Raw genomic sequence first — 22,461 nt, 5'->3', positions numbered from 1 at the left:
TCCACATTTAGTTGTGTAGAACTGTTCAAAGAAACTTGATTCTGAAGAATTGAATGCTGCATCACAGTTAATTTAAAGGACAATATATCTACAGTGTGGCTAAATATAACAAGTTACTTGACTTGGGATGGACTGTCTGTTTTTGTTTCTAACGTGACTCGTAAATATTAGCATTGAGGGTGGAACATGATTCAACTGAAAACACTTTTTACATATTTCAATGGAGAAAATTTAAAGACATAAGCAACTCTAAAATGAACATCGGTGTGAGATATATATTTTCAAATTCAAAAATTTGTTTCAGGACAAATTTCAGTTCTTCATTAATAATATTATTGTGATGCTGTAGATACTAAATTTAGATTATATAGTAACAACATTGGCTATAATTAATGGAATTTTTTTTAATTTAAACCTTTGGGAGGATATATTATGTTGCCATCAGTAAGACTCTAATCTAGCAATACATCTTTAATCCAATGGAGAATTAATTCTAATTCTGGGCAGTGGTATAGGAAACAATTCTTGCTCATGTTGAAAAGTATGTTCTGATTTATTAGCACTATAAATATCCAGGAGGGGAGGGAAATCAATGATATAAAAATCAATTTTACTTTTTTTAACCAGCATGAATTTCTCACATCAGAACTTGAGTCAAATCTCTTGAATTTAATGGAAATGGTATAGACAACAACAGAATCTGATAAGTGAAATGTAACACTTATCCATAGAAATATGGTAATTTATTAGATGAGATGAAAGATCTTCTTCCCCAAAGGGCATTTGAGAGACAGGCCACATTGATGATAGACCCCTACTACAGTTTTGAAGATTTTATTAATATCTAATATTCTCAGATGGAATACCATGGTGTGCAGAAATTTGAGATTCATATAAAAATTTGGGTGACAAATTTTCAATATGGTTTCATTTGCAATAACATGCTACATATAATGCCATAATAGAATTTTATTGTACTAATTGTTCATTTTAATTATGTTGTTTAATTGTTCGCTATCCAGAGTCCATTTGGAGTGGTGTGGCTGAAAAATAAACACTAGTATTAATTGCATAAATAAAAAGTAGTTTGATTCCCAAGTTATGTATCTGCTTTTTCATATGGATTGATGCCGCATCAACATATGGCATCTGGTGCCACGTCCAACATGTGGCATCATAGCAACCAAAAAGCCATATATTTCCTTGAAAACAGTAACTCCCATCTGTTTGAGTTCAGTCAGATATTGGGTCAAACCGCTTTCCAGTTTCTGGAAGGCAAGATGGAGATATAAAGCTAATTATATTCACCATATAAAGAAACTTCAACTTAAAATGATGAAAATAAGTTTCATATACCGTATTTTTCTGAATATAAGATGCTCTGGAGCACATTAGTTTTTGGGGAGGAAAACAAGAAAAAAAATCTGCCTCTGTCTACCAGTATCCATCTGTATTCATCTGGCTAGCATCCTTGCAGCAAACAGCAAACAGCCTGATAAGGTTCAGCATGTTATCGCAGCATGATTTAGCATGAACAGCTGATTGGCGGTTTGATCAGCCTCCCAGAATACCCCTATCAGCTGTTCCAGGCTGTGGGAATTGCCAGAGCACATCGCCAGCTCCGTGTGTTTCATTTCTGGCCTCAGCACATCGCATATTTGATCTTCACACACTCTGTTTTAGACCTGTTTTAGGCTGCGGGGATCACCACACCACATTGCTGCCAATCACCGCCTTTGTGCATCATATTTTCGGCCTCCACGCATCATGTTTTCGGCCTCCACACGCCACATCTTTGGCCTCTGCACGTCACATTTTTGGCCGGTTTCAGGCAGCGGAGATTGCCACCTGGTCCCTGCCACCTGGAACTGGCTGAAAATGTGATGCTGGAGGCTGAAAATGTGGCGCATCGAGGCTGAAAATACGACACACGAAGGCTGAAATCACATGAAGATCGGCAGCAAAGTTCTGTGGCAATCCCTGCAGCCTAAAACAGGTCTAAAATGGGACGTGCAGACGCTGAAAATGTGATGTGTGGAGGCCAAAAATGGCCAAAGGGGGGGAGTGGTGGGTGGGCAGGGCTTCGCAACATTCCGTGTATAAGACGCACCACATTTTTCACCCACTTTTAGGGAGGAAAGTGTATCTTTTAGGGAAAGTGTATCTTATACTCCAAAAAGTATGGTAGATGTTTAAAAAGTATAAGTGAATCTTTCACATCCTATTAGTCTCTCTTTCCATTTCAATAATGGCCGATACTATTAAATTAGGAAGGAATACTGCTTCCTACTCATAACCCTTTCAGGCAGTCTACAAGGATATCAGTGTCCATAATATTTAACATTGCTAAGAAAGAGATCTGGAGATGTCCCATTATCTAGGTCCTACTTAAAGTTATTTACAAAAGCTTAATGGTGTACTATTTCTAGAAAGTCTTACCGAAAGTATCCAGATAATCTACTTCTTCTAGAGTACTTTGCGGCTGAAATAGCCCTGTTTTCTAAAGAATTCTTCATAAATCCTATTTCCCTGAAAATAAGACCTATCCCGTAGCATGTTTTTACACGTATACCTAATATAAGCCCTACCACCAAAATAAGTCCTGCACAGTCCCCCAGCCGCCCATTCTGTTTGGTTTCTCACAGTGCCATGGGGTGGTGGTGGAGTTGCCCCAAGCACCCTGCAGCATCATATTTTGGGGCCCTCGCAGCCAGTCCATCCATGCCCCGACACATGCCTCATGGCAGCAGCACCAGCAGCCATTTGCAGCAGGAGCGTATGTCGCCGCCAGCTCAATTCTTCTGCTCGCTCACAGCCACAATGAAACAGGAGGCTGAACTGTGTGCTAGTGCCATGGCCATGAGGTGAGGCAGGTGTCGGGGTGTGGATGACATGACTGCAGGGGCCCTGATGTAAGCCAGTGGGAGGTGTATGGGGAAGCTGCACCTCCCCCACCTTGTGACAATGACACTGGCACACCACATGACCTCCTGCCCCGCCCCAAGCAAGCAGAAGAAGTGGGCCTCCCATATGTGGAAAATAAATTAAGACACCCCCTGAAAATAAGCCCAAATGCTTATTGTGGGGCCCAAAAGAAAATAAGACCTGGTCTTATTTTTGGGAAAACACAGGTAGAAGATTGGAGACAGGGCAGTAGTTGTCCAAATATCTGGATTGAGGAAAGGTCTCTTCAAAAGGGGTAATATGTATGTCCTACTCCATAAAGACACTGAATATGAATCCAGTACAAATCCATTACATAAATAGACTTACTTCCTGGACCTATCTCCTCACATACCAAGCTTATGAGGAAGCTAGAAGGGCATGAATTTAAATAACAGTTTCATGCTAATCTACAGAGTGAACTGAATCCCAGATCACATTACAAGATGATTACCCAGTGGTCGTATATTGAGTCTATGAGATGTCATATTTCAAACACATTTAAGTGTATTCATCAAGCAAACCTGGCTGAAGCCATCTTGTGCCACTTCATAGTTGCCACAAAGCCTGAGAGGAGGAAGGGAGGGGGGAAAGTAGATAGCCCGGCCTGCAGTCAAAACCAAAAGTTTTCCTGTGGGAATCAAGGTCATTGTAACAGGTGGCTGTTGAAGGAGACAAGCTTGCCATCCATCCTAATTGGACAATGTGACCGGTGACACCTGGGAGTGGGGATTTTACTTATTTAATTAGGTGAAAACCATGGAAAATGCTAGAATTGGTTTTCAGCTGCTGTGCCAACACAACGTTGCCAATAAAGATGTTCTTTGAGGAATCTACCTGCCTTGGAGTACTGCTTTCAATGGTTGCATTATTCGGAACGCTGACACAGTGAATGGCAAATCTTCCTCTTCATCATCTCTAATAGAATCAATATGATGAGAACTAGTAAATAAAACAAAGAAGGAAAAAGAAAAACAAATGAGTTTCAAAGTAAATTTCAGATTGTGCTAAGAAAATTGAGTGGAAGATATTGAAGGTAATTACTAAAACCCAAGAAATATAAAGATTAACTGAATTGGAAGAGACCTCGGAATCCAATCCCTAAGAGACCCTATAATATCCCGGACAAATGTCCAGTATCTTTGTAAAAGCCTCCCATAATGGACCACCCACAAATTTTGAGAGCAAGCTGTTTCACTAGTTAATTGTTCTTTCTCACTGTTAGAAAAATTCTCCTTAGTTCTACGTTGCTGCTCTCTTTGATTAGTTTCTATCCATTGTTTCTTATCTTGCATTCTGGTACTTTGGAAAGTAGATTGACACCCCCTCCCCACTTCTTTATGGCAGCCTCTCAAATGTTAGAACACTGCTATGATGTCACCACTAGTCCTTTTCACCAGGCTAGAAATACCCTATTTCTGCAACCATTCTTCATATGTTTTAGCCTCCAGCCTTCTAATCATCTTTGTTGCTCTTTTCTGCACTCTTTCCAGAGTCTCAGCATCTTTTTTGTAATATGACATGGTATTCAGCCGGTTCAGATGGGTTCGGGCGAACTGGTAGTGGAAATTTTACCTGGTTCGTAGAACCGGCAAATACCACCTCTGGCTGACCTTGGCCCTGCCCGCCTGCCCGCCCGCCCACCCGCTGCTCACCTACTCACCCTGCCCCACCCAGTCATTCCTCACCTCCTATGTGGCACACTGGGTCCTCGCTTGCACATGCGCACAGTCTTTGCTCTGTGGCTTGCCTGCCTAAGTTGACTTTCACGCAGTGCCTGCGCCCCAACTGAGCGCCCTGATCTGCCTGCTTACAGTTAAGCCTGCGAGTCACGTTAGCTCTCCCCCACCATCCCTGGTGGTTGCCATAGCTCTCCCCTACCATCCCCAGAGCTTGCCTGGGTGGCTTAGCCATCAGCGCAGCTCCATTCCAGGTGGCAGCACTGGCTGTGGCCTAGATAGGTGCCCACCCACCATCCCCGGGCTTGCCTAGCTGACTAAGCCACTGACGCAGCTCTGATGGTGGAGGTGCTGGCGGCAGCCTAGCTAGACTCTCCCCTGTCCCCCATCCTCAGCCTCCAGCGCTGCTTCCCATGCTTCCCAGAGCTTCCCAGCACTTCCTAATGCTTCCCACACCTTCCCACTGTTCCCAGCGCTTCCCGCGCTTCCTGGTGGTTTCTGTGTTTCCAGGAGCTTCCTGTTCTGACCTAGGCTTCCTTAGAAAGTATAAAGCACAATCTTAGTCCTGGCAAAATCTCTTTTATTTACACAACTGTTAATTATTGTCATTCACAGTCTGCAAGGCTTCACAAACAGTCTTTCAGGAAAAAGGTTTATCTCCCTTGGAATGCTGCCAGAGAACTAATTGCCAAATGTCAGGCAAGGCCAAACTTGGCACAGAGTCAAACAGAACTTTTCAAAGCTTGACTCGACCAGATGAACTAATTGCTTCCTGCAAAAGCTCACGTCTTTTATGTCTTATGGGAGGGGAAATCATCTCCAAGCCTTATTCCCAAGTCAGCCCTGTTTTCTTAATTGTTCTTGTCTTCTGGCAGTTCTGCACATGCGCACACTGGGAACAGCTCCTGCTGTTCTTCTGCCTCACTGATGTCAGACTCTGGAGACTCTGGAGGCAGCACATAACTATCAGATGGCCTTGGCCCCCTCTCTGCCTCCGATGCAGAGCCCTCATCCGAGCACTCCCCGGTCCCCAGGAATGGCCAAGTTCCTCCCCAAACTCCTCACTGTCTGACTCTGCTGCCAGCTCCGCTGGCCGCTGGTGGGCCACAACACATCCTGGATCTTCCCGCTTGCCTCTGAATGCTGGCTGAGAAGCCGCATGGCCATGCTGGCAAGGAGGACGCTTGCCCACCTGGCTGGGAAGGTGCATGGCTGTGCTGTGGGAGTGCGACAATGCAGCTTCCCGTCCAGGCTGGCGAGCCTCTTCCTGGCTAACGTGGCTATGCAGCCAGTGCAGCCATGCAGGGGGGGAGACCATTCTCCTAGCCAGTGCAGCCATGCAGTTTCCCAGCCCCAGCTGCATGGCCACATTATCCAGGAAGAGGCTCACCTGCCTGGCTAGGAAGCTGCATGGCAATGTTGGCTGGGAGGACACTTGCCCCATGCAACACTACTCACCTGCCTGGCCAGTGTCAGAAGAGAGAAAGGCAGAAAAGTTCAGCCAAGTCTTCTCCTTCTTGGCCACAAACATACAGACAGAGGAAACATGCACACATCTGATGGCACCGGGACCTTCTACAAGGAAACGGCGCATCTCATGGCGTGAGTCCCTCCAGTGCCGTGAGATGTGTGCATGTTTGCTATGTGTGTATGTTTGAGCCCGAAAAGGAGGAGGCAACTTGGCAGAACTTTTCCTGCCTCCCTTCACAGTGAAGCTGCTTGGAAGGCAGCTGCAGCAGCCTGTCCCTTTAAGGTACTTCAATGCTGCCCACTGACCAGTCCTGTGCAGAGGCAGCCAAGCCCTTCTTCTTAACAAGCTCCAAACTGTTGCTGCAAGCCTGGGTTCTCTGCACGAGTGCTGGAAGTCTGGTACTCATTGTTTCCTTCTGTGATCAGCCTTGGAAAAGCCTGTCCTGACTGCCCTCACAATCGCATGCCTGCAGCCAGAGCTGGGCTTGCAGCAGCAGCAACAGTTTGGAGCTTGTTAAGAAGGACTTGTTAAGAAGGACTCCACCCCAGCCATGTGTTTTCCAGTCTGGGCTGTTTGGAGTGAAAAGCATGCAATATATATGCTGCCGCTCCTGGTATTCCCTGAATTGGAAGAAAATTGGCCGATGTTCAGCACAGCCAGAGACGGGCTTGGAAGAACAGCAGATGGACTTCAGGGCAAACAAATCTGCTCCTCAAGCTTCCAGTGCCCAAATCGGCAAACTGGAAGAGAGATTTGCCGTTGTGCTGGTGAGTAGCCGAGTAGGCTTTTTGCTTCCCCCAGCCTGATCGAGCATGGCACAGACAGCCCAATAGAGGCCCCCCACCTTGCTGTGAGTGATGTCAAGTTGGCCACACCCACTCAGTCACATGACCTACCAAGCCACACCCACCAAGCCACGCCCTCCAAGCCATGCCTACAGAACCAGTAGTTAAAAAAAAGTGAATCCCACCACTGATTATACCCAAAATTGGATGCAGTATTCTAAGTGTGATCTTACCAAGTCTTTATAAAGTGATACTAGTACTTCAAGTGATCTTGATTCTATCCCTCTGTTAATGCAGTCTCAGATTATTTTGGCTTTTTTGGCTATTGCCAAAATTTTTCAAAATTTACCAAGCTTCTTGAGTTGTTTAATGTATCAGAATGCAATACAATCAGCATGGTAGATTTTTGTAGAAAATCAGCTCCAAATGAATCCCTAGTCATATCTCATAAAATTAACTTTTTTTGAGTGCCAAGTCAGACTTTGTGCATTATATCAAAGTCTACATTCCAAAAATAGGCCATGTCAGGACCCATTCTGGAGATAAAATGAATAATAGAGGTTCTTTAAGGCTTAAGTCATTTAATTACAAAAGTTATTCTCATTCAGGTCTTAACAAGGATGTTGTTGGGCCTTATGTAGTTTCTAGTCCATGCTTTTTGCATCTCTGTTATATGCTTTTTGATCTACAATTGTTATTGTTTCCAATAGAAGAAATATAAGGTTTAGCATTGGACTGTAGAGTCCTTGATGCGCTCTGAACTTGATTGTTTGCTTGCAGATATTTCATTATCCAACTAGGTAACATCATCAGTAACTGAAAGTGTAAATTTTATTTTCTGTTTATATACAGTAATTGCCATGTGTTTTCTTCTGGGTAGTTCCTTGATTAGGATATTGGTTTCTGCTAGCTTGTTTGCCTGTTATTAATACCGGATTATCTGGGTGCCGGCTGTTGGAAATCATGTGTTTTGGTCTTTCCGTTTCTTTCTTAGCTCTTATGTTTCTTTTGAATGATTTGTAAATATGCTTACATTGTATATGTGTATATTGATGAGTAATTTATCTGAATGCTTCAGGAATTCCCTAGCATTTTGGGATTTAGCTTGATGTAAGACTTCAGAAAGTTTTTCAAATGTGTTTGGTTTATAAAAGAAAATATAGTTCTTTTAGATGGAGATTAAGCAAAATGTTGCTACAGAAAGAAGCAATAGTGGAGAATTGAAAAAAGAAATAAAAAATAATGTAAAAACAATTTTAATAAAGACACTGATTTAAACATGTTTTGCAATGTGAGTAAATCTTTTATTAGACATCATTTTATATAACACAATAATGATTTTTTTTTAAAAAGTCAAAAGAAAAAACCCAACCTACTTTGGATGAAATAGAAGAAAGAAGAATTAAAGGCATTTCTAGATAAGATAAATATTTCTTGATAAATTAAACTTTTAAAATGACAATTAATTATATTAGCAGTACGATAAATGGAAATAAGCATGGATTATCTAAAGCAGGAAAAAATTAAGTTTGCATATAAACCAGGGAAGTGTCTAGATATAAATTATAGAAGAAAATGATATTGGAATTACAAGAGGGAGATACTGTATAAGTGGACAATGAAGCCATACAAAAAGCATTCATCAACATTATTCTGATTTGCACAAAGGAAGTGATATCTCTCCAGAGAAAATAGATGATGTTAGCCTCCCTAGATAAACTAGATTGGAATCAGATAATCAGATGAGCTAATTCTAGTTTATTGTAAAGCTATATTGACAGAATCTTGCAAGTCTGAAAGTACAGTCTTCCCTACTATCTCCTTTGCAGTCAAAGAAATTAAGCAGGGTCTCTTCTGAGCCTTTTGCCCTGCCCATTATTTAGTTTTGGTCTATGCTACCTCTAATCTGATCGTTCCCATGACAGCTTCTCTTTGCCCAGTGTCCCAAGGTCTTTTCTACATACCATTACAGATGAATATCTAAGGAAACCAAATTTTACTGAGGATATTCAGAGGCACAGAGAGAGGTTTTGAATGGATGTCTAATAATAGGGGACGTTTTTAAAGCTATATAAAAGATTAAAGAAGGAAAGGTGACTAGACAAAATGGATTATCATTCTATAAAAGCTTTCAGAATGAACTTTTTACAATCTTAACAAAACATGATAAAGTCTCTCTTAGAAGGAAGGAAGATGCCAAAGATTTGGAAAGAGACCAATATAATATTAATATTCAAAGAGGGGGAATGTTTCAATTTAAAAGAAATTATAAGCCAATATCATTCTTGAATAATGACTGCAAGTTGTTCACAATTATTGTAGTTGATAACTGAAAACAATTTTACAAGCGTTTATTCATGCGGATAATTGTTGGGTTTTACCTAAACCAGCATTAGAAATGTGTTGGATATTCTGGAATATTTGGAGAAACATACTGAAGCTATATTGATCATTTAGATCCAAAGAAGGCTTTGACAATTTGAACTGAACTTTCTTATTTAAAATTTGGGGGAAATTTTTTTTTGGAGAGAACATTATAAAGTAGATGAGATTAATGTACACTTCATTGAAAGCACAAATAATTGTTAATGGAGTTCTAACAAAACTAGAACTTGGAGATATAGCTAAATTGACTTCTTTGATCCAAAATTTACCTACATTTATTGCTGAATGGAAACCTCTTATAGATTTTTTTGCCTGAAACAGAAAAAAGTGAATGTATGATTTATAGTTTTGATTATTAGACAGGGTAATTATAGAAAAATGAGAGTTAAGTTGTAACCATAGAGTAAGAGGAAAATCTATAATTGTACTTATAATTGCTGTAAAGAAGATCAGAAGTTACTTCTTTATCTTTTTTTCCTGGTTTTTATACTTGTCTCTCTTTCTTGCACTTTTAGCTTTCTTTTTTTCCTTACTTTTTATCTTCATTTTTTAAAAAGTAATAAAAATTTAGATGCAGGGAGGAAGGAGGAGAGATCGCTAGAACTCAAGACTTTCTTGATTTCTAAGGCCAGAATCTTAACCACTGCACTGTTATATTGTATTTACTAGCCATCACAGTTTTGTAAATCAAGACTTTTAAAATAATACTTTTTGGTAAGACTAATAAATAATAAACTAGGTTATCAGCTTTAGTCATAGCCATATGATAGGCAGAATTCCCTGCAAATTATAAAAAATATAATACTGATCAGTTTGGGCACATTTTGCTCAATCAGAACTAATATAGGTAGAGGTTTTAATATGGGAATAAGCTTGTTTAAGGCTGAACATTTGATGTAGGCATAATTTTACTTTGTCTTCCCATAGGTGTCTGTTCAAAACAAAGATGGAGTTGAAAACGATTGCCCTTGGATCTTAATGTATTCTCTCTTAACGTAATGATCTAATTAAAACTTCATTTTTAGTCATTTTTCTCTTTTCTAGTATCTGTGAGAATTAAACAGCAGTTCATGTTATCTACTTTTTTTCTTGTGAAATAGTAAAAATTTAGACTAGACAGAATTATATTGAAATATTTAAAGGCCTCTTTCACAATGGACAAGAATTAACACGATTCTGAAATTGTGCTAACTGGAAAGGTGTTAACTTTGAGAAATCTTAATTAATTTTCTGAGTAAATGATCAACACTAAGATGAAGTAAATTGCATAGGAATATTAATACTAGAAATTTGATAAGGATCTACTGCTGATAAATATTGCTTAGCATTTTCGGTTTATTGCATCCTAAAATCCTATTTTTTCTGTTCTGATGGGAGATAAGTAATAAATGCAGCTTTTATTAAACCCATGCCAATTTACTCAGAATCACTATTAGACTATATCAGATCACTATAGAATCACTATACTCAGCTCACTATTTGCAGTAAGCATTTCTTCAATGAAATTGTAATAGAGTTTTTAAAAATAGATGTTGAAAATAACTTCCTTAGTACATTCATTAATAAAATGAGCAAATATGACTTTCATGCAACTTGCTTTGGCTTTTAAGAAACCAGCAGTATTTTGTGTTTATGATCTAGACTAGGAATAAGGAGACCCAATCACTTGCCAAATCAAGTTAGCGTAGACAAACCAGTTTTAAAGAAAACACATCCTTGTAGCATCATGGATAGTGCAAAACCAAGTGGCTCTTGTCATCAAGCAGGTCAAATAGTAAGAAGAACTTTCTAAGAGTTTTCAAACTGTTAAATGAGGGAATTAAAAATAATGTTTTAATTATTTTATATTTTAAGCTCCCCCCCCCCTAAATCTGAGAAATCTCTGTTTTTACATAAAACAAGCAAACAAACAAATCTTTGTGGAGATCCAATTTATTTATATGCATCCCTATAATATATAGGGATAATATCTTTGAACATGGAAGATATACCAGCCATTTTTTTCTAATAATAGATCTTCCTTTCCATCAACTGTAGAACCCTCGAACAACAGAGCTACCAGATGCCAGAGCCAAATTCTTTTGTGAACAGGAATATATAGGGCCAGCTGATTTTTAAACTAATTTTTAAAAACCAGTTTGGTATATAACATAAAGATTGTTGCTGAAATAGTAAAGAAAGTAAAGAACTAATCAAGCATGGCTAAGAGCTTTTATTTAGGATTAAGTTGCAGTGATCAGTGCCACAAAACATGATTATTTTTCTATTCCTTTCATGTCTGTAGATAGTTGACAACAGCACTGCCGAAAATAAGCTAGACCTCCAAGGTAGGGTTGGTTTTGAAGAATTAGTGAAAATGAAAATGGGAAAAGACTTCAGTTTAAGCAACCAAAACAGAGCAATTGGGTTTTAAGCACCCCAGGATCTGGAGACTTTCTATTTCTAGTTCTGGACAAGGCTATTTAGCCACAGACAGAACTGATGCATAATTTGGCTCGTAGCTCCTACTTTAAAAAAATTGAAGTTATTATTCATGCCTCTCTCTTGCATTACTGTAATGCCTTGTACATCAGGCAGTCCTGGGAGAAGAAACTACAATTGGTTCAGAATACAGTAGAATGGATAGTTTAATCAGAATCCATTAGAATAGAGGTGGAAGAGACCACCTAGATCTTCTTATAGACCTCCAGTGATGAAGCACTCACAACTTCTCAAGGCAAGCTGTTCCTCTGGTTAATTGTCTTTTAACTTTTAACTGTTAGAAAGTTTTCCCTTAATTGTCTTCTTGATTAGTTTCCATCCATTGTTTCTTGTCTTGCCTTCTGGTGCTTTGGAAATAAATTGGCCTCTTCTTCTTTGTGGCACCCGTCAAATACTGGAATACTGCTATCATGTCATCCCTAGTCCTTCTTTTCTCTAGACTAGCCAAACCCAATCTTGCAACTGTTCCTCATATGTTTTAGTCTCCAGGCCCTTAATATCTTAGTTGTTCTACTCTGTACTCTTTACAAAGTTTCAATATTTTTTTGTAATTGGTGACCAAAACTGGATGCAGTATTCCAGGTGTGGTCTTACTAAGGTTTCATAAAGTGGTACTAATACTTCACGTGATTTTGATTCTATGCCTCTGTTTATGCAATCAAGGATTGTATTAGCTTTTTTGGCAGCTGCTGCACACTGCTGGCTCATGTTTAAATGATCTTCCATTAATTATGTAACACGTTTATTTTCTGGGCTGCAATTCAAAGAGTTTGTTATCATTTATACAGTTATTCATGGCACAGGGCTTCTAGGACCACCTAGATCAGTTCTGTTCTATTCATCCTTCCCCTCCATGAAACAGTTATCTATGGAAACCAGAAGGTATGCCTTCCTTGTCATTGTGCCTGGCCTTTGGGACTGCATAACCCTGTGATTTAGATGTCCAACTCTTTTGGCCTTTAGTAAACCTTCAAAAATTGTATTGTTCCCCTAACCAGTGGGATTTTAGGTGAGCCCATCTAGAAAATTGGTTTAGGATTTTGAATAGATGTTTTTAGCCCTTATGCTATTTTATAGTAAGTGGTTGTGGGTTTTTTGGTTATCTTGTTAGCTTGGTAGTCACATTTTGCAAGTTGAATGGTTATACAAATTGTACAAAAACCCAAACATCTTGTACCCTTATTTGAAAGAACAATATAATAATAGGGTAAAACATTAAAACCAATTAACCCTGTAAAACAAAATCTGAATCAGCTCAAAACACGTTTAGACTGTTTTGCCTGTGTATTTAAATGTACCTTTGCTCAAGCAAAGCTTACCTTTTTTAAATTTATGACATTAAATTCCTCCAAATTTCTCCAAGGAAACAATCTATTTATTTCACCTTACAATAATCTGGAGAAATAAATTATGCTGAGAGAAATTGAGTTGTCTATGTGAAGTGCCCACGCTTCATTTATGGACGACTCAAAGGGATCCATATACTTTTGAAAGCTTTGCCTCAGCAAATCTTGGCAAATTCAGATAGGTGATCAGAGACTCCTGAATTAGAGTTATAGATCATATTAGCATTTGGTTGGCTGCCTAAACAAGATGGAAATGACCATCTGATCTTTACCCAGAGACCTTCAGAGAAGAATTGTCCCGTGTGTTTTTCTTCACTCCTCATCTGCAGTTACTGAGTAAATAACATGAATAAAATAGTGGTTCTTCAGTTCTAGTTTTATTTTCATATCTTCCTTTTAGTGAATGGGTAGCTATATTTTGTTCTTAAATACTTGAATAAGCACAATACTGCTTCTAAATTCCTAAATTTAGATGGGAATTATATTTTAAATTGCAATTGATAGTTACTTTCTATTTAAACATGAAGACGTTTATCATTCTTTTCTATCAATTGCCTTTGTAATTATCACAGCAACCATTTAGTGCTTTCTTTAGTGTAGACAGCAAGAGAAAATCATGGCTTCCTGTAATGCTTACAAAGTTGAATAGTTTAATTATTTTAAGATAAAACTGTTTGCTCCTCTCAATCATTGAAAAAAAATCTTAAATAAAGATCTTAATTTACTCAATGTGATTATCATTAATTTTCTATTTACTGAAGCTACTAACAAGTGTTCTTAGTTTTACTATAATTAATTTCTAATAATCACCTAAAGCTTGTAAACTTCATCAAAGACCAACCTATATAAGAAAGCCTTTTGCTAAAGTAATAAAGCCATAATGAAATAGTGGAGAGGCAAAATACTTCCGTATTTTCTCATTACAGGATAAGCAGGGATCTCAGTTACACTTGATGTAATCTGATTAGCATATATGCATCTTTACGGAGCAACACAGTTAAATTGACAAGAAAATGATCCATTTTTCTCATGTATAAAAAAAACTTCAGGGCTATACTTAAGTTTGCTAACTATCATGAAAATAGCTGTATCTCTATTACAATCATGCTATTCAGGGAGCAAAGGTTTAAGTATTGTGCTTTACAGTGCACACTTTTAAAATAGTAGAAGACTTGCAGGCAATTCAGTCCAGGTTTTTAAGAAAAATGTTTCACTCTCTCATTGCATATCAAATACCACCCTGAAAATGAAACTTAGCTGTATATCAGTAGAGATACTTGCAAGGGTCAGTCACTTGAAATATTGGTTAATATAATTTTTTCAGGGGTGGGGGGATATGGAGAAATATTTAACTCTTTTAATTCTCCTCTGTAAGCTGGATTCCTCAGTCAAACATTTTTCCTATTGTGAATCCTTGGCTCAATTTATGTTAATAATGGGGCATGGAAAACTATACAAGAATCTAAGGAGCACATGCTAGATTTAGATTTACAGAAATCTGAATTTATAATCAAACCAAGATGAAGCTTTTCTCTAATGTAATACGACTATTATGAATATACAATTTTTGATTCTTAATTACTTATATAACATCATTTCCATTTCGCACAGAAGACTACTGATATTTGACAGGATTTTTTTTCTATTCTTTTATTTCCCTCCTTTTATTATATTATTATGTAGCCATATTTGTCAAGTAATGGAAAACTAACAAGGTCACATTTGCCCTTGTGCAAAGGCCATTTCACATTTTGTTGAGCTCTATTATACCATAGATGGCCCTCTGAATTAATATGGCTCCCATCTCCCATACAAGCCCCTAGCTCTACAAGACTGCTGCAAGGAAGATAATGTATTGCTTCTGCTAATGAATAATTCTCCAGAAATCTCTAAAAATGTTGCAAAAATTTTCTCAGTCACGATAGCTGTAAGAAAACTTGGGTTTAAATAAGATTTGATAGATCAGGTTTGTATTAGTTTTCTCTTTTATAATTTTAACACAATTGTTTTAAACTATTATTTATGTTGCTGTATTACGCATCACATGGAACTTTCATCTATGATTACAAATAAATGCATGTTGGTATCTATTCTGATAATAAAGCATGGAATTGAAACAGATGCCAAAAGAGGATAATTTTAAATGGCATGGCATAACAAAGAAAAGAAATGAGTGCAATTAAAGAAAAACAAGTATAATAGACTATGTAGGGAAAGAACAATGAGATCACTGCACAAGTTCCTACAGTGACAAATTAATAGCATTAATTTACTGTCTAATAAAAATAAATGATTTTCTGTATTCTTGTAATCAGTAATTCCAACTTTATCTTCAGGAGCATCTTTTGGACAAAGAGTAATATACTTGTTTTCACTTAAATAAATGTTAGTTTTAGTTTTTCATCACTGATGAATCTTAGTAAGCTTCCTTCCTTCTTTTTTGCAATTTTTGTTTTTCCACCCTTACCACTATGTATTTTAAATGACAATTCATATCTCTTAAATGAAATTAGCCTAATAATACTTAAATCCATTTTTATTTGGGAGTATTTTTCTGATCACTTCTGTAGAAGAAGTGAAGAATATATTAAATGAAAATAAAAATCTATCTCAAGAAAATTAAGTCATTAAGGAATGCTACTTATCTATACAAATATAAATAAATGACTGTCACAGTTACTCACCTGCAAACGAAACCTGGAATTACAAGCTAATAAAGAAGTGTATTAGAAGTATAATTTATAGCTTTTTAAGATTCTCTTTTTAAGAGATATTTCCAATAAATTTGAGATATGTAAATAAAATCACTGTTGAGTTACTTAAAAGAAATATAGAACTTAAGCTTCTCTCAGCTCACTAGTATTATCATAGTCAGGAACTCACTAAGTCCTTTCTATGTCTTGAAAAGACTACATTATTTCTTCAAATTACTTTCTTGTATGTAATTAAAAGCAATATAATCATAACAATTACTCTAATGACACTTTTTTCTTCTCAAAATTCAGTTAACAATAAAGAATTCATGCAAGGGCTGATTTTATTGTACTGTTACTAGATTTTCAGCCATTAAAATTTAACATGTTATTGCTGGTCCCAGCAAAATGATTATTTTTAATGTTGAAATTATTGTACCAGTTTGGATGGTGGTTCAATTTTTTCCAGTTCATTTACTATCCTTAATTTGTGGCTTACAGCATCAGTTTGTACATGGCACAATTAAGAAAAAGCAATAAGAGGACAGATTGCCACAGAGATTAGTTGCCTGCTGATACTAGTGCTTGAGAATCTAATTCAATGGAAAATATATATCAAAGAAGTTTTTTTTTAAGCCATAAAGGTCATAAGACTTTTGAAACAGCTTTTACCTTTCTAAAATATGGAATTGCAATTCAAGTGCTAAATATAAAAAAACAGAGAACTTTATATGATGACAGAAAGAAATACACTTCAGTTTTTATTATATATACATATATACATAGATGTTCCTTGATAATCCTTGTGAAAGAATTTATTTTCTGGGTATATTTTAGATTGCATCAAACTATCTCAAAACATTTGGTTAAATGATCTCAGAATATATTTTTTTCTGGAAAAAAATGCTCATCCCCCCATCAATATTCAGTCCAACATATTTAATTTGATATTTCTTCAAATGTAATTTTATAACAGCTTTGTTATCTATAAGCTGCACTGACTTCAGAATTGAAAGTTTCTAAATTTGTTATTTTCAGTTTTTAACTTTGCTTCCAATTCTTATATAGACAACTATAAAGGAAAAACTGCCATATTTTGCAGGTTATTTGGCTCAATTTCATGTGTTCAAAGAATCATATGTGCCTTAATGTCACATATTAATAACAGTTTAATAAACCAAGTCTGACAACATGCCTAACATAATCTACTATTATTCTTCATGGACTGTGAATATGTTGCACTTTTTAGGAAAATAACTATAATAACACTGAGAAGAAAACAAATTCAACCATGGTGATTATGCGGGGAAAAAAATTCCAAAAATTTTATTAAGCAAAATCTGTTACAGATCTAACTGAATGGTTACGGAACAGAAATTTAAATATATAACTTCCCATTTTTAAAGTTTATATATTTTTTTTGTGATACAAACTGTTTTGAAACAAATGGAAGTAGAAAAAGAAAGAACCTTGCCTAAGTTTTGAATCTTTAAATATTTTTTTAAAAATTGTCAAGACATAAAGAAAAGTGCATCAACAAGTCATCTATCTGAGATAATAATAAAAAATAATAATTTTGTAATTCTCATTGTGAATACATGACTTTTTATTGAACTGGGCCTTTTAAAAAAAGTATCCAGCATTCAATTCAATAGGAGCAATGCACCATATGGATTAGATACCACTTCTTAAATAGAGGTAGTCCTTGATTTAGAATCACAGTTGGGACCAGAATTTCAGTTACTAGTCATTAAGTGAGTCAACATGTGACCAGACCTGTTTTACAACTATTCTTGCAGCAATTAAGATAAGTAAATGGTTAATAAGTGAATCTTACAGTTGTTAAATAAATCTGGTTTTCTCAAATGACTTTGCTCATTGGAAACCAGGTGGAAAGATGCAAATCATGATTATATGAACACAAGACATTGCAACCATTGTATATGTGAGCCAAGTGCCAAGTGCCCAAATTGCAACTACATAACTGCAGGGCTGGTGCAATAAGCATAACTTTAATGACAGATTGTACGTCATTTTTTTCTGAGGATGTCATAACTTCGAGCCAATATTAAATGAATGGTTATTAGTCTAAGACTATACAGAAAGAGTCTTGATGCTCAAAACAAATCTTCACCATGTTTAGAATCTGTTTCCTATCTTGGCCAGTAAGTTCTTCTTTCTCTACTATTTACACCATTCATGTCACTTCTAGTAGAAAGCTGTAGGGTGAGTGGGGTTGTAAAAATCTTAAAGAATTTTACAAAGTGTATAGAACAAAATCTTTCCTAAGCTGAAGGACATATTCATTAAGGCACAAGTTGCCAGGGACCAGACATAAAAAATGGAAAGAAGAAGGGGGAAAAAAATCTGCAGCCAAAACATTTTAAACCTTACATGCTAAAATTACCCTTTACTTATTTAAACTTGCCTGTCTTCTCTTTTATACAAAGTATATAATAAATTTAAAGAAATATAAATTATCTTAAAAGAACTTGAAGAGCATCCTATGAGCTGTATGATATATCTATATTTCCCTTTATTTTGCATTATTGTGTTATTATTATTCATCTGTATTTTTATATTAATATTCCTTCCCTTTTGTTTTTAACAAACATTACATTATTTATTTTGTTTACAATATTTGTGGTGTCAAAAACTACATATTTTTTCTTCTTTCTTTCTACCAACATGTTTTGAAAAAAATGTAAGGAGAAAAAGGAGAAAAAAGAAACTTGCCTAGTTTTGAATCTTTAAATTATTTTTTTTTAAATTGTCAAGACATAAAGAAAAGTGCATCAACACATTATCTACCTGTGATAATAATAAATAATAATTTTGTAATTCTCATTGGGAATACATGATATTTTATTGGAGGTACATGAATTGTCTCTTGCCACTGCTACATACGAATACATGTACACATTTGTTTATTATGTCCACTAACATTCCTGATTGAACACATATTAATTATTTTTACATTACAGTTGTAATTAAAAACAATTATATGGTGCCATGTGATATTTATTTGAAAAAGAGAGATGGAGAAAGTAAGCTCCAGTATGTGTTAAGCTCATATCAGCTCACATTCTATTGCTGGTTAACTGGATATTCTTTCACTCCAAAACTGAATCAATATCTCGCTGAAAAGTCTTGATGCCATTAGGGAAAAGGATGGCCAGAGTATGTATGTATGTATGTATGTATCAGAGGTAGGTATGTTTCAGCAGGTTCTGACCAGTTCTGGAGAACCGGTAGCGGAAATTTTGAGTAGTTTGGAGAATCAGTAGTAAAAATTCTGACTAGCCTCGCCCCCATCTATTCTCTGCCTCCCAAGTCCCAGCTGATCAGGAGGAAATGGAAATTTTGCAGTAACTTTCCCCTGAATTGGGGAGGGAATGGAGATTTTACAATATCCTTCCCCTGGAGTGGCTGGGAATGGAGATTATACAGTATCCTTCCCCTGCTACACCCACCAAGCCATGCCACGCCCACCAAGCCATGCCATGCCCACCAAGCCACACCCACAGAACCGGTAGTAAAAAAAATTGAAATCCACCACTGGTATGTATGTATGTATGTATGTATGTATGTATGTATGTATGTAATACCACCTTTCTCTTCCTTCAAACATTTATTTCTGATTGCACCCCACATACTTATAGATTGATATCACCCTGCAACAGGCTCTATCAAATCTACATCTCTTGCACACACCGTGCTCCCTTCCAAACCTGCAACTTCTCACTTCTTCCCCTACCCACAGCAGCCACTCAACTGCCTGCTGACTTTAGACTTACATTCTCCTGCTGGTTTCTCCATTAACTTACTCTAGAAGTCTGGTTAAAATATTAGAAATGATTTTTTTAAAACCACTGGAATAGGAGCAATTGGCCTTGAAGAATTGAAATTCTCTACCAGATCTGCAGGTATAGAAATTGGCTGATTTCTCTGAATTTCTCCAGGGGGAAAAAACATTTCTAGGAATTTCTCAAAGACAGGATTGCACAGTGCCTCTATTATTTAAAAAGCCCAAGGAGAAAAGTTCTCTCAGATTGTCTTCCCTTGGGACTGAACTGATGAATAGTGGGTGAGGAAGGCTGCAGACCATTGAGAGATAATTGTATAATGCAAAAAAAGATATTCATACAGACTTCTTGGCCACTTTCCAATGAAATAAGCACAATACCATACTCCATTAATGAGAGTTTCAGTGGAATGAGAGCTGATGGGCAAAACATTGAAGAAAAATCTGTTTAGCTGATTGCATAAAACATGTAAACTTGGGATGGAGGAACAGTCTTTTTTCCAAGCCAGTAGTGATTATTATTGCAAGAAGGTCTATGGTATGCCTGCATAAGGATGCTGCACCTCTTTTAAACCAGTTCCAGATCCCAAATTCTACCACATTGGCAGTGCTTGAGAATGAGATAATTTATTTCTACCTTAATTTCAGGATGTTGGCAAATCAGGCAAGTAAGCATTTTGTTTTTCAACATTATTGAAATCGTGGGCAATCCAGATTTCTCACTCATGGGAAGTCTTATCTTCCCATCAGTGTCCTAGACTCTTTATCCTGTGTCCTAGACTCTTTATCCCCCAGAAAGTTTAGATGTCTGTCCAGAAAACTGATTTCAAGGCAAATCAGTCTAGAAAAACACAAAATATTCTTGTGTGCTTTGCAAATTACTAGCTTTTTACTGAATAAAAAAATAGAACTCTTCACAATGTTGTGCTAGGAAGAGTTTCCAGAATCTGTAAATAATCCAACAACCAGGATTAGTCCCAGTTGCACTTCCCCATCTGTGCTGTCATAGCAGCAACAATCATGATTACAGATATTGTGGAAAATACCTACTTGCAATAATGCCAACATACTATCCTTCAAGCTTCATAGTTTGTGGAGTTTTTAAAACTAAAACAGAAAGTATGGCAACTTTACAGCCAGAGAAATTTATTTCATAGTAGCGGCTCAGGTTTTTGTGAGGTTTTTTTGCAAATGTACAGTAAATGCATGCAATAAATATTGAAAGCAGAAGTGGGAGGGAGGCAAGAATGGACCAATAGAAGCAGGCAGTGATTGAATGCCATTATCTTGATTCTCCTATATATCATCTGGAGTGAACATTGACCAGTCCATGGCGTTCCTCGCTGTTCACAGCTTTTCAAGAAGTAAAACCCCTAGGAATTTATTTTAACTTCCTTTTAAGGACTGGACAGTGAAAATAGTGTGTGTCAAGCATACACACACATATGCCACACACATATATACATACATATGTAGATATACTTGTTTGTATGGAAGGCATATAGAACAACTTTATTGTAACTTTGAATGTACACTAATTGGCATACATTGAAATGACATTTCATTGCATATAGCTCTCAAAGGGTCACTACCTCCAATATACACTACATAGGCATGACAAAATAAATTAATAAATAAATAATTCAAAATTATGCATATAAACCCACATATATTATATGACACAGAGAAACAACAGAGTCTAGTTCAGATATATACATGTACATGGAGAGTAAAACAAATCTTGCGAGTTTATCAGATGGATGGCGTAGGCAACAAAGCTGTTACAGAATCTGGTAGTCCTGCTAGAAATACTTTAAAACCTCCTCCCAGACAGGAGCAACAGAAACAGACCATACAGTGAGTGTTTGGGATCTCTAACAATGCTTTGAGCTCTAAGCACATAGCGCTTATAAGCAGTATCCTGAATAAGAGGAAGCGAACTCCTTATAATCTTCTCAGCTGTTCTCACCACTCTCTGTATGGACTTTCTATCTGAGGCATTGCTGCCACCAAACCAAACAGTGATGCGGTTCATTAAAACACTCTTAATTGCGCCTCTGTAAACAGTGAGTAGGACAGAAGGAGAAAGATCTGCTTACCTCATCCAGGAAATGCAGACGCTGGTTTGCAGATTTTACTTAAGATGACACAAGGAGAGACCAGTTCAGATTGTTAGTTATCTATACCCTCAGATACTTAATACTGTTGCCTACCTCTATAGCTGCATTCTTGATACTGAGTGGAATATGACTATGCCGGCTCTTTCTAAAATCTACAATGATCTCCTTTGTTTTATTAACATTTAGAACAATGTTACTTTTATTGCATCAGCCCACGAGAGCCTTCACCTCTTCCCTATAAGCATATTCATTGTTGTCCCGGATAAGACCCACCACTGTCGTGTCATCTGCATACTTCACAATATGATTCGTAGCAGATTAGACACAGCAATCATGAGTCATCAACCCAGTGGGTCAACAGTAGTGAATTTAAGACACAGTCCTATGGGGAACCTGTACTGAAGGAGATGGAGTTGGAAACTTTTCTTCTAACTCACACAAACTGAGGCCTATCAATAAGGAAATCAAGTATTTAATTACATAAAGGAGTATTAAAACCTAATAGGCCCAGTTTGTTCACCAAATACTGAGGAATGATTGTGTTGAACACCGAACTAAAATCAACAAACAGCATTCACACATGTATTCTTCTCCTCCAGGTGTGCTTAGCTCCAGGTATAAGATGAAGCACACAGGAAAGTGCATCATCTATAGAACGGTTCTTCTGATAGGCAAACTATAATGAGTCAAATGTAGGGAGAAGGCGTTAAACCATATAGACCTTTACCAATCTCTCAGAACACTTCATCATAA

The 22,461-nt window shown here is 37.0% G+C and overlaps 1 long non-coding RNA gene across 1 annotated transcript; it reads right to left on the bottom strand.

The window, feature by feature from the left end:
- Positions 1 to 954: 954 nt before the first annotated feature.
- Positions 955 to 21,972, bottom strand: LOC117654874 (uncharacterized). The gene is made up of 3 exons (XR_004588423.2): positions 21,688 to 21,972; positions 3,781 to 3,885; positions 955 to 1,043 (listed from the first exon to the last, which is right to left on the bottom strand). It is a non-coding gene; the product is annotated as an uncharacterized LOC117654874 (long non-coding RNA).
- Positions 21,973 to 22,461: the final 489 nt, after the last annotated feature.

Source organism: Pantherophis guttatus, chromosome 4 (genome assembly GCF_059756535.1).
Source record: "Pantherophis guttatus breed Tessera chromosome 4, ASM5975653v1, whole genome shotgun sequence".
Classification (NCBI taxonomy): domain Eukaryota; kingdom Metazoa; phylum Chordata; class Lepidosauria; order Squamata; family Colubridae; genus Pantherophis; species Pantherophis guttatus.
This window is presented reverse-complemented; position numbering and strand designations above follow the sequence as displayed.